Source organism: Pteropus vampyrus, unplaced genomic scaffold (genome assembly GCF_000151845.1).
Source record: "Pteropus vampyrus isolate Shadow unplaced genomic scaffold, Pvam_2.0 Scaffold517, whole genome shotgun sequence".
NCBI classification, from domain to species: Eukaryota; Metazoa; Chordata; class Mammalia; order Chiroptera; family Pteropodidae; genus Pteropus; species Pteropus vampyrus.
The window spans coordinates 489681-503004 of NW_011889298.1; the positions used below are offsets into that span (position 1 = coordinate 489681).

The window sequence follows — 13324 nt, forward strand, 5'->3', positions numbered from 1 at the left end:
TCAAGTATCTGTATCTAAGCAGAATTAGAGAACAAAAACAAAAGGTGAAGAGCAAAAGGTAAACAAACATCTTATGCAAGTAAAGTTTTATTTTTCTTATGCAGAACAGCCAGTCTTCCTCACAGACTTGGGCTCATATCTCCTTGCCAGAAATGTGTCCTGTGGCTACACACAGCAATAAGAAAGTGGAAATTTACTTTCCAGTTTCTATAATTATGAAGATAGAAAAGAGAACTGCAATGGAAGAGAAAAGGATCTTTCAGTGTCTGCCAAACCAATGGATTCAGTACAGCAAGCATCACAACAGTACTTGGGTCCAGCAGACCCCTTTGTTTACCTACTCAAAAGTGATTCTCTCCATCTTCCTTTTACTGATGTTTTCAGAAATCTGGAGCCTTGCATTCAAGGAAGGTGAAAATCACAATTCATCTTAGCCAGTCAAGAAAACCCCAAACTCTTTTGCCAATGGTTAGATTAAGCACGGTCATATGACCCAGTTTTAGCCAATGAGACATAAAGAAAAGTCTACCTGAAGCTTATTGAATAAGGTTTTCTCACCGATAGAAAGAGAAACAAGAGGAATTTCTCTAAGTTACTGAATCAGCCCCAGAACCACTTTCTCCTGGATATGTTATTATTTGAGATAATAAATGCTTAAGTTAACTTCAGAGCTTGTGCAGCCTCAAGTATATTAACTGCCATAGTATGAGTGCAATATCCAAATCAAGATTCTAGGAATCTGGTGGAGAAATCAGGGGGCCAATTCAAGTCACAGATGATGGTCAAGGACTTAAATTCAGCTATTCTTTGATGACAGTGGAAGGGTTTATAGACTAGTGAAATGTATTAGAATTCTATCTGACTTTACTAGAAATGTATGTTTACAAAGAACTTCAACATAGAAAATCTCACTTAAAACTTAAACTAATCATGAGTACTGGGCACAAATAATCCTTCTCCTGGTGTTCTATATGAAATTCACCCATGACATTCATGTTCCACCCTTCTCTTCCCGTCTGTGACCCAAGGGGATGAACTACAGATTGTATCTCCTGAACTCCTTTCCCTTCTAGCTCCTAGTTGGATACAGCCAGCAGAGGGCAGGGGGTAAGGGTGGCGGGGCATGACTAGGAGATCAGAAGGCAGAAGAAGTACTTCTTCCCTAGCTCCCTCACTGCTTCAGTACTGTGATTTCACAGCAGCTGTATCCATCTTTGCCTCATCTCTTAAAAGGATTCCCATTCTCCATGGCTCCCATTCTCACCAAGTTCCAAAAACACTTTTCCCGTGGCTCTTTAAGTCTATTATGATAACAGCTACTCTTTTAAGTCCTAGGTGTATCACTATCTGCGTTGATTCCTTTAATTCTGCTCATACCTCTAAAAATAATCCATCTGAGTGTGACTCTATTCCTAGAGTCATTTCCTTATCTTTTGTACTTAGTCCACAGCTCTTTTCTTTATACTATATTATCTTTATATGTGTATACATCCAAAATAACTGCTTTCCTCTCTATACTGCCACCAATTACCAGCAAAACTCAAGTTATCGATAGTTAAGATCTAGAAGACTATTCAATTTGGTGTACCTTAAAGGCTTTGATTGGTGTTCTTTTTAGAGAACTATCTGAAATGTAAGCTCATTAAAGCATATTCTTCCATCACTTTCATAAAAATTCTTCTAAGTAAGATTGAACAGCTTTGAGAATAAATGACTTACTGAGAAGTAAACAGATCAACACAATATGACGATTTCTCTTAAATTATATTTTAGAAAAATTTGATTAAAAAATAATATGACAAAGTGTCTCAAAATAATCATTCGATTTTTCACTGTCAGAATGGCCTGGAGGTATACAATATTTACAAGAACATTTAACTGACTTGGGCATTGAAAACAGCTAAAGAAAAATCATATCAAGAAGCAGAGATATGTTCTCTGTTTCAGTTTTGTGCTTTGCTGTTTTCTGTGGTCAGTTTAAAGTGCATAAATTCAATCATAGAAATACTTATGAAAAAAATTACAATAACCTTTCCATTCTATTTTGCTCTTTCTGAAAGCATAATGATCTCAGCTACATGTAGAATGATACTATTGAAAAGCACTGCAATGGCGTGAACTAAAAATTAGATCTGTGCCTTAATTATACAATAGCTTTTTCTTAGATAAAATTTTGTTTTTATTTTGAGAACCAACTAAAATTTTTAAGCTGAGCATGGACCAAATTATTGTAATTTCAATTATTTGATTATGTGGGTGTTTTTCTTAGACTGTAAGTTCCTTAAGAGCAGTTACCAGATAGTAATAATTTCCGTACTCTCAGAATTATCCTGAGTTGTAGTGGTACTCACTAAATGTATATTGAATTAATTGTAATTTTTTTGGCAAAAAGATGCTCTGATGATTCTTTGGCATAGTTATACTAAGTTCAAAATGTTTTCCAATGGCTATAATGTTGTTTTGTGAAAAAAATATGTGTTCTTTCTTTTAATATTTCCAAAGACAGCCTGTCAGTCAATGATTCATGAATATTCATATTTTTTTCTTAGAGAACTTCAGCTTCCCTTTCTCAAAATTTACAGAAACAATGTAGTAGCCTCAGTTCCTATTTAGAATGTGTGTCTTTACAAACATGTGGGACATAAAATGCTTTTGTACTTACATAATTGATGTCACGCACAGACTGGAAAAAGACATTGTTTGGATTTCTCCTAAAGTAGATATTGTCCATGTGGACGCCAAATCTCAACTTCAGTTGTTCAACTGGTGGTCGTATCTCAAGTTCAAATCTTTCTCCTGAAAGATATCTTTTTCTCTCTCATCTCTAGGATTTATTTATTTTCACTGAAACTCATTTCATTTTGTGACAGAAACTCAATTATGTAAAACTCAATTACGAAAAGTTCAAATAATAAATATATACAATAAAAATTAAGTCGTCTTTACTTTCCTCTCCATCTCATTATCCTTCTGGTAGTAACTAACCACTGTTAACAATTGGTGTGTATACTTCTGGACTATTTCTTTTACATTTACAAACAGATATGTATAGGTGCAGATATGTACATATGTTATTTGGAATAGTTGTTATTTTGAAGGTTTCATTAACATAAATAGTATCATGTTTTTTGATTTTCCTTTTCTCTTTAACTCTCCATGAGATTTTCCTGTCTATACCAATACTTTATTTTACAGAAAAGGAAATTAAGACCTAGAAAGATGAAATAACTTGCCCAAAGGCACACAGCTATTAGCCTCAAACTTTATGACAGATCATTTACCCATATCAGTAAGGATAAGGAGGTTATTCTTCTGGTAAGAATTAACCTAAATAATCTCAGAGGTTTATCACAGCAAAGATTTCTCACTCATTCTACAAGTCCATTACTTGTAGTGGTTCCCCACGTTCCCTTCTCTCTAGGATCCAGAAAGCAGCCTCTGCCAAGTCTCACAGCAAAGGAAAGAAATGCCAAATCATACATAACCTGTCCGGTGAAGCTTCTACATTGACATTTCATTAGTCAGAGCAAGTTACATGACCAAGCCTAACACCAAGGGGATATAATCCTCAGCAAGGAGTCATAATATTTGACAAATCATGATAAAATGTATACTCTTCTTCCTCCTTTCTTCCATTTTTGCTTTTTTTTCCCCCTGATTCTATTTTATCTCTCTACTAATTTGGAAGTTATTTTTAATGTTTACTATAAAATGTTAAATGCATTTTATATTTAACTCTTAAAAAATTAAAGTTACAATTTTTATCCTCCCAAGCAATACAATTTAATTCTAATATCTCAAAATTGATGTATAGGCTACTGTTTTCCAGTATTTATTTAGGTCTTTTTTCTTACTCCACAAATCATTCTTTGTTTTTCAGGTTTGCAGATGGTGTTTGTTGAGATTTATCCATTTTTACCAAATAGTCTGTTAATCTTTGCTTCTTGTTATAAATCTTCCTCATAGAATCATTTTCTAGCCTTCTAGTGTAAATAGTATTTTTAGTAAGGGTTTTTTCATAAAGGGTTGTTAGTGGTAAACTCTGTCACTTTGGATTTCTCTGAAAATGTCTTTTTAATCTCCTTCTTATTTATATCATTAGTTATATTATTCTGAGTTAAACTTGTTTCCACACCACACTTTGAAAATATTATTTCACTGTCTTCTTAATAGTCTGTTGCTCTAAATGTTTTCTCTATTTAATCCCGTCTTTTCTCTCTGGGGGTTTATAAGATTTTCTATTTCTTTTATGATTTTCAGTTTCAATATAATGGATCTTGGGTTTGACCACAAATCTTCTTGAGGGTCAAAATCTATTTAGATTGTCTCAAGGGAGATTTTATTTTTCTTTCTCCATCCAGAACTTCTTCAGAGAGTACTTATATTTTATTCACTCTTTAACAGAAGATGCAACTTTCCTGATCTGGCCTTATCTGAAGGGTTCCCTAATAGACTACTGACATGGAACAGGGTCTAGGCTTTGCTTTTTGACCCCAGTAAGCCATCAAAATGATGGTCATAAATCTAGTGATGGATGAGTGGATTTCCCTTGAGCAGCCAGGGATCTGATGCTTACTTACTTACCTCTCTGTATATGCTCTTCACTGTACTTTTGATTTCTGAGAATTTCTCTTAATTTTTTACTGACTCAGCAATGCATTTATAGATGTATTTGAAGATGATTTCCAGAAGGGGTAGGCAGGGAAGCTAGTGTGCCAAAGCACTGAAAAAAAGTTCCTGGTAGGCTTAATTAAAAAAAAAAAAAAAAAAAAAATTCATAAGCCTGACCAAAAATGTTTAATTTAATCAATCTCATATAATGAAATAAACTATTTGCTAAATACACACGTAAAATAAGAAACTCTATATAGCATTTTCCACTATTAAATATCAGTCACTTCTCAGTAAAAATATGTTATCTCTAAGCCTGATATTTTGAAATAATCACTACCATGGTAAATATACTATAAGCACTGAGAAATCACTGACAGAGAAATTAAGAACTCTCCTTAATTGTGTATCTGTTTGTGGTCTGATGATACATGAACTTTAGGTTTTTCTAATTGATGATATATATGCTTTCCTTTCCAGTACTCACTGCTTTCTGCTTTTATGGGATATCTCTACAATAGAACCCAGCTCTGGTTCTACTGATCCCAATGTGTTTCATTGCCTTATCCAACCTAATTCAGACATTCAACTGAAATAATTCATCCTTACTGCACCTCCACCTCTACTTTGGTTCTAAAATGGATCCCATTTTCATAGGGCCCTAGCAATACTTCTATGTCCCATTCCAACAATGGATCATAGTGATTTTCCATTATGTTATAGATTTGTATCCATAATCTAGAAACTTCTAAGAATGTTCTCTTCCTCAAATTCTCCATGGTATTAATAAAGGAAAAATCAAAAGATAATCTATTTCTAAAAATTAAATATGTAAATGTTGCACAATTCTAAAAAAAATGGATTAGTCAGACTCAATTACATAATGTCTTTTTGTTTTTAAGTTTTAAGAGTTGATTATATAACCCAGTGCAGCACTTAATGTCTACCAAAAAATGTTTTAAAACATATAAAACAAAGGAAAGCTGTTGAAAATCCTGGATATTTATGTAAATGAGTTTAGTTTTTCCAAGATTGATTAGTCTCAGAAATAAGCAGTGCATATTTTTGCTGAGATCACATGATCTGAAGTGTACCATCTGAGAAGTCCTTCCACTAGTGGTTACTATCTTAAATTCGAAAACTGAAGTTCCATTTTGGAGCAATTTAGACATCTGATTCCCTATTAAAATAAAATCCTCCCACTTTCACTTACATCCCATTGGTACCACCCTCATTTATTTTAGTAATACCCTCTGGATAATTAGTTTATCCAGTGTTTTGAAAACAATGATATTTCTATTTTGCTACCATAACAAAAAAAAGAGAAGCTCTTACTTGGATTAACAAAATAAAATTTAAAAATATATTTTAACACACTTATATAATGAATAAAGCTAATTCTCTTGTAAAGAAATATACATAAACTTATTTCTCCAATATACTTTAGAAAGTAATGTTGAAATAAAAGTCATAAAATAAGGGAATCATTCATTTGGTGTTTATATTATTGCTCTTCTGCAGCAGTAACAAAGCCCCTCTAAAGGTTTATTTGTAGCCTGTAATGAAAGAGGCATGATGAAATCATACTAATAAAAACTTTATCCAAGACTAAATGTTTAATTACCAGAAAGTCAAAATTGAGTTAGGTTATACCAAATCAGTTATCCTCTATCATGAATAGATGAATCGAATGTGGAAGATATGACAGTACTAAACACATTTGTGATTTTGTTTTCTCCCTTAGGAAACAAAACAAAAATGCTCAGTTGTGAAGCAGTGAGACAGATTGCTAATTTTATAATGATGGTCCCCAAAATTAAGCAGCAATCATCCTCTTTGGTTATATAACTGCTAATTCAAAATCACTCAAAAAAGAAAAATCGCCTAACATAAAGATAATGGGCCTGGGATGGCTGAACAGAACATCTTGCCTAGATTTGTGAATTCCAGCATATACTACTTTGAAAAATGATGCTTTGGCTTGAGGATGTAAAATTATTTATTCTCTTCATAGGTTTTGTAGTGAAAAAAAAAAAAACTTAATAAGCTAACACAAACAAAAGAATATGAAATAATTTTAACAAAAAGGACACTCGGTAAAATAGAAATCGTACACACACTAAGCAAAGATAAAACTGTAATTATGAATTCATGAGTGTGAAGAGCTCACCTGGCACTGCCTTTTTCTTCCTAATGGCCCAAAGCCATTGTGGCTCGTGGAATATAATCAAGGACAGTAATCAAAGTTTAATATTGTATCAGAGAGACATAATAGACTCAGTGTCCTTGATTCTAAAGTCCCTAATTAGTGATTTGTTTATTTGTTTTTGTTTGTAGTTAGTGAGAATGTTCAGGAGAATAGCATTAATGTGATAGTTTCTGAAGAACCAGAAGACTATTACTTAAAATGACATCTTTCAATTGCCATTTATATATACATATATACATACATACATACATATATATGTGTGTGTATATATATATATATATATATAGCTGAGGCAAATAATTATGTATACATAATTAGAAAACAAGATTTATGGTTTAACAGAAAGAGATACAAATATAAAATCAATTAATTTAAATAAAAACTTATCAAGTTATAATAGGAAATAGCAGCATGAACTTAAGATGCATTTTTTAATTAAATTAAAAAAAAATGATGGTGAATATCCAAAACACTGACAACACCAAATGCAAGCAAGGATATGAAGCAACAGGAACTCTCATGGTGAGAATGTGAAATGGTACAGTTACTTTGGAAGACAGTTCAGCAGTTTCTTACGTTGCTAAACATACTCTTATCATAGAATCCGGTAATCATGGTCTTTGGTATTTATCCAAATAAGTTAAAAACTTATGTCCACATAAAAAAACTGTGCAGCGGTGTTTATAGCAGCTTTTCCCCATAATTGTCAAACCTTGAAAGCAACAAAGATGCCCTTCAGTAGGTGAATGGATAAATAAACTATGGTACATTTAGACAATGGAATACTACTCAGCACTAAAAAGAAAGGAACTATTAAGCCATGAAAAAACATGGAGGAAAAGAAGTCAGTCTGAAAAGACTACAAACTTCATGATTACGACGATATGACATTCTAGAAAAGGCAAAATTATGGAGACCATAAAAAGATCAGTGGTTGCCAAGGATTAGTGTGGAAGAAGGGATGAATAATCAGAATATAAAGGATTTTTAGAACAGTGAAACTATTCTGTATGATAATGTAATGGCGGACATATGTCATTATACATTTGTCAAAAACCCATAGAATGTACAACATCAAGAGTAATATAAACTATGGACTTTGGATGATAATGATGTGTCGAAATAGGTTCTTTAATTGTTAACAAATGTCCGCTCTGTTAGATGTTGATAATGGGGGAAGGCTGGGGATATGTGGGGGCATATGGGAACTCTCTGTGCTTTCTGCTCAGTCTCACTGTGAACCTGAAACTGCTCTAAAAAATAAAGTCTACATTCTAAAAGTACATTGTCCCTAACTCTGTCCACTGAAAAGGCCTAGAAAAAATAAATAATTAGCCTAGCAGTAGTGAAAGCCGCTGGTGCCTAGATTGTAGGATCTAATGTCTTTCCTCACTAAAAATAAACCAAAGCTTCACAAAGAAATAGGTGATTACAAGGCTGGCAAAGGAAATACACAAGATGTGTCTGGAACATCTTATCATAACAGAAAGTAATAAAGCTATTAAGATTCCTGTGGCCATGTCCAAAACACTCAGGAATCAAACTGAAGGGCCTTCTATTAGCAAAGGTGGGGTAGTTTGAGTCTCAGAAAAATAATAACTGCAGTAGATTGAAATAAGTCAAATGAATTCATAAGTATATTTTTAAATTACATTTAGTAGTGTTTGCTTTGGTAGCACACATACTAAAATTGAAATGATACAGAGCAATTAGCATGGCTCCTGCACAAGGATGACACTTAAATTCATGAAGCATTTCATATTTTGGGGACAGATGGTTACTAGACTTACTGTGATGATTACTTTATAAAGTATATAAATGTCGAATCACTATGTTGTACACCTGAAACTAATATAATATTGTATGTGAACTACACTTTAATTTCTAAAAAATAACAAACAAAAATACATGTAGTAGTGCCCTTGGAAAGATGCTAGGAAAGTAATTAATTTTGTTAAAAACTGGTACACTAAGAAAAATAATCAAGCATTTATCCTTTACTATGTGAACAAAACTTTGGAGTAATTAAATCAAATAGCTGATTACTGACAGCTGTATTTCAGCTTAATTAAAGGGAGGGTAGTAAAATTAGAATATTCCACTTTGCAAACTTATGATGAAATAATTAATCTAAACGATGATAATCAATATTTGCCGATATCATAAAATGAACGACAACCAGACATTAGGTACCTCCTGATGGAAGTACACAATAACATTCATAAAATAATTCTAACTAAATAAATACAAAATCAAACCTGAATCTGATCAGATCTCTGTATATAATTACCAATAGTAGGTGATGCAGGGAAAAGAGAAGCATGTCAAACAGTGTCACAGGGACACAAGGCAAATTGGGGGGGAAATTTTTAATACTGACTGAATATTTAATTACTCTAAAAATTGCTATTTCTATATGGTATAATGGTATTATGATTGTAGTTTTAGAAGGGTCTTTATTTTTTTAAAACATTTAGTAAAATTTTTTGAAGTTGAAAGATGTTCCGTCTGGAATTTGCTTCAAAATAATCCACTGTGGTTGAGTGGGTAGGAACCAAACGGAAACAAGTTTGCCATTAGTGATCGTTGATGAAGATGCGTGATGGGTACACAGAAAATTCTTTTATATGTTTGTACTTGTTTGAAATTTTCCATAATAAAAAATGTTTTATAATGGTAGTATTATAACAGCATGAAAATAATACTTGATATCCTTTTGTACATTTTCCCAATACTTAATATAAAAAGCAGCAAATACTGCAACAAATATTCAAATTACAGTTAGAATGATTCAACCCTAATTTAGAAGATTAAGAGATCTAATTTATTCAATCGTTCAGGTAATAAATTTTAGCTTAACCTTAATTTCTAACTGCTGTCATTTAGAGTAATAGAATAAAAGAAGTTCTGTTAAAAATATCTGTAATCAATATTTATTTGAAAAGTATAGGTAGAAAAAATAATCTTAGGCAAATGAGTTTCCTTGTAAGAACTTTGAGAAAAAATTTTTAATTACCTTTAAACACACAGAGCCCTGGAGACCTAAGAAATCCTTCTGATTCATATAAAGAAGCAGGTGTCAGAATAGCAATTATCAATCAAAAAAACTATCTATTAAACATAAACTTTATACTATAAAATAAGATAAAAATAATTTAAATATTTAATAAAGCAGAAAACAGTTCAATAAAAGCAAATGAAACTAGCCACAAGATGGTAGGGGTGACTTTAACCTCAGAAGAAGGGTGAGAAAGAATACGGAGATGAGAATGTTTTATTCACTTACACTGTGTTTGTAGAGAATAATAACCATGGGGATCGTCCAAGCTCACGTGGAAGATAAAGAATAAGCTTAATGAATTGGGAAAAGTTCTGTAATATTCTACTACAGAATAATTTTTTTGACAACAACGTATATGTAATAACAGATATTAAGACTATCATACAGATTAACAGATTGATGACTAAGATAAGTACAAATGAAATGTACACCTGCGATGTGAGGCTTTATCCAAGCCCATCTGGAATTGCTAAGACTGATAACAATACTTGGGAAATGCTCAGTAGACAAATTTTGGAAATGGAGAAACTATGGCAATATGATATGGTTAAACTTTGCATCAACTAAATAATCTTTTCTCCAAAGAAATTCATGGTTTCGAGATTGGATTTAGTTAGAATGCCAAAATGTTGACTACTGCCCCATCGACGAAAAATCAAGACCATGGTTCCTAAACATGTTATTGAGTATAGAAAATATATTCATATAAATTGAGCAGCAAAGAGTATCCCAGGACTTTTCAAATAATTGTGTCTATTTCTTTTGGAACCCATAAATACAACCAGAGCATCCTGAAAAAACATACATAAAACTATAGTTTATAACACACTCAACTACAGAAGGATAATCCAGCTTGTCATTGTTAAGGATATTCTCCATGATGTTTGATAAATTTGAGGCTTACGTTTCTGTATACTAGACTAACTTCAGGATAGCTCGCAGATAGTAATAATCAAAATATTAACCATATATTCGAGCTAGATTACTTTCATTAGAATCCTTGAATGAAACAGTATCTGATGCAGACTATGTTCTTATAATCTATTTACTTGATTATTACATTAAGAAGTATTTGTTAATGGGTCCAGAGTTTCATTTTTATAAAATAAGAGATCCGGAGGTAGATGTGGTGATAGATGCACAACAACATGAATGTACTTACTACTACTGAATGGTACACTTAAAAAACAGTATTTTGTTTATTTTCTCATATTTTAAAAATTAGAAAAAGTAAAGAGACATTAGTGGGGGAAAAACAAGTGCAGAATCAAATCATGTTGCATATTAAAATTATTGTGTATAATTTAGAAACAGTCATGAAAATTTAGGTATTAAATTCAGGTGAAATAAAACAGAAAAAAAGTTAAACAATGCAACATTAAAAAACATATTTGTAACAATAAACTCATGCATCTAGAAATAAAGCATCAGTATATAGTCTACTATAAAAGCAAACTTTTACTCAATTACTATTTCTCTCTATGTGAATATTAACATACATTATAAAGGTTTTCTGTGTGTTCCATTGATTTTTGTATCTCATGCATGAAGAAACCATTTTATATATCTGATACCCTGTATTGGGAGACAATTCTCCATGGTTTCTCATGTTTCCACACAACTTTGTGAGCAAAGGCACTGGCTAAATGCCTTTGTTCTAGACTCTTTAAGGACGTTTATATTGAAAACAGCTTTAGAAGATACAGATAGCATCTCCCTTGGAGCTAAGACAAGTTACAGCCTTGAAGGATTTACCTCTTGAGAAAAGAACAGATACGTGACATATACTGCCCACTACAAGCAATTCAAATTTCCAGAGCTCGGGGTTCCTCTACTTTCATGCAATCCACCGCATAAATAGTATGATCTTGCTTCCTTCAATGGTGACTTGGGAAACTGGCACAAAGATGCTGATACTCTGGCTACTGCTATTGCTGTAAGTAATAAATGGTCCTTTGTCTCTGACCCAGGAATCTTGTGTCTTCAACCAGCATCCATGAAATTGTCAGGCTAATTTGTTGCCTTGAAATTGAGTAAAATCTCAGATCTTTGTTATTCTGTTACGTGTGTTTTAATATACTAAGTAATGTTTAATTATAAAAATATTAAAAGAAATTGAAAATGTGTTATTTCTAAATATTTGGAAAGTCTATTTTATCGTTGTTCCTACAAATAATAAAAATGAAGTATCATAGATACTCTACATGTGTTTCTTCTGTTCTGCTTTTACTTCTAATTTCTTAATTTTAATTATTTCCTTAAAAACTATTACTTGGAGATCTTTCCAGCTTGATCAAGCTACCAAAGTTTAACTAATGGTAGTTAATATACATAGCGATGACTCAATAAGATATGGCCAAATATGAGAAGGGAGGAGTTTATATAATAAAAATATGACTTTCTAAAGCTGTCACCTTGAACAGGAGCTCTTGAAAGGACAGATTCCATTTTTCTGAAGAGTTCTTTATTATTCAGGCACCAAGACCAGCATGTCTCTTAGTAATTCGCCCTATTTAAATCACCTCAATAGCAGTAATTACATGTCAATTTCTCTATGCCTCAATTTCTTTGTAACAAAAAAAAGAATTACAGTTTAATAGTCAAATTACAAGTATGTTCTGAAAACTATTGAGCAAACGTGCTGAGTTCTTTAGCTAAAAGGCATTATAGATAGAAATTATTATTTGATTTCAACACTCCTCCTGAGGGACTGCCTTTGTGTTTCTCTCCAAAGAAAATGCAATTTGTTCCCAGTAGGGAACTTTCTTTCCTGTTTAGTACTTGATGATATAGGCTGAGTACCATATCTTTCTAAATTACGTTTTCTCTCACTTCCAACAATTTATAAATTTTATAAGTCAATATCTTAACTAGTTTCTTAGCAGGCATGGATTTTGCAATTCTCCAAGCCTTTATTTAGATTCCCTCTCTCCCACTATTTAGTTTTCATTAAAATAAATTCCTATAATCATTTTACTAATTTGGATTCAGTAAATATGTGGAAATTACCTAAGATCCACTAATATAACTTTTTGTTATTAATTTTCTTAAAAACTTTATAAAATAACCAGTGCAAATATAAACTTTGTTTGGTTTTGTTTTTCATTTTTTTCAGTTTGGGATAAGTGCCATATGGAGGAAAAAAATGGTAAAATTAAGAAAAGCTGAGGCTTACATGATAAACTATAGGTGGTTCTTAACTTTGCCTTGAGCTAGACTTAAAAATGAAGCCAAATAACAATCTCCTTTAATATATAAAAATATGCAGAAGTCACATGCAAGAGTTGTCTCCTTGGCTTTGCTTAGAGCCATTCTTTTTCTACTGAAAATGTTTTCATGGCCAAACTGCTGTTTTAAAGGATTTCCTCTATACTAAGTCTAGAATCATTATACCTTAAAATAAAGATTTACAGAATGTATCTTTCATGAAATTGGTCTAAAGA

At 32.2% G+C, this 13324-nt stretch overlaps 1 non-coding gene across 1 annotated transcript; it reads left to right on the plus strand.

Moving 5' to 3' along the window:
* Nucleotides 1-8480: 8480 nt before the first annotated feature.
* On the plus strand, nucleotides 8481-8586 carry LOC111733051. Its single transcript, XR_002777815.1, has one exon. It is a non-coding gene; the product is annotated as a U6 spliceosomal RNA (small nuclear RNA).
* Nucleotides 8587-13324: the final 4738 nt, after the last annotated feature.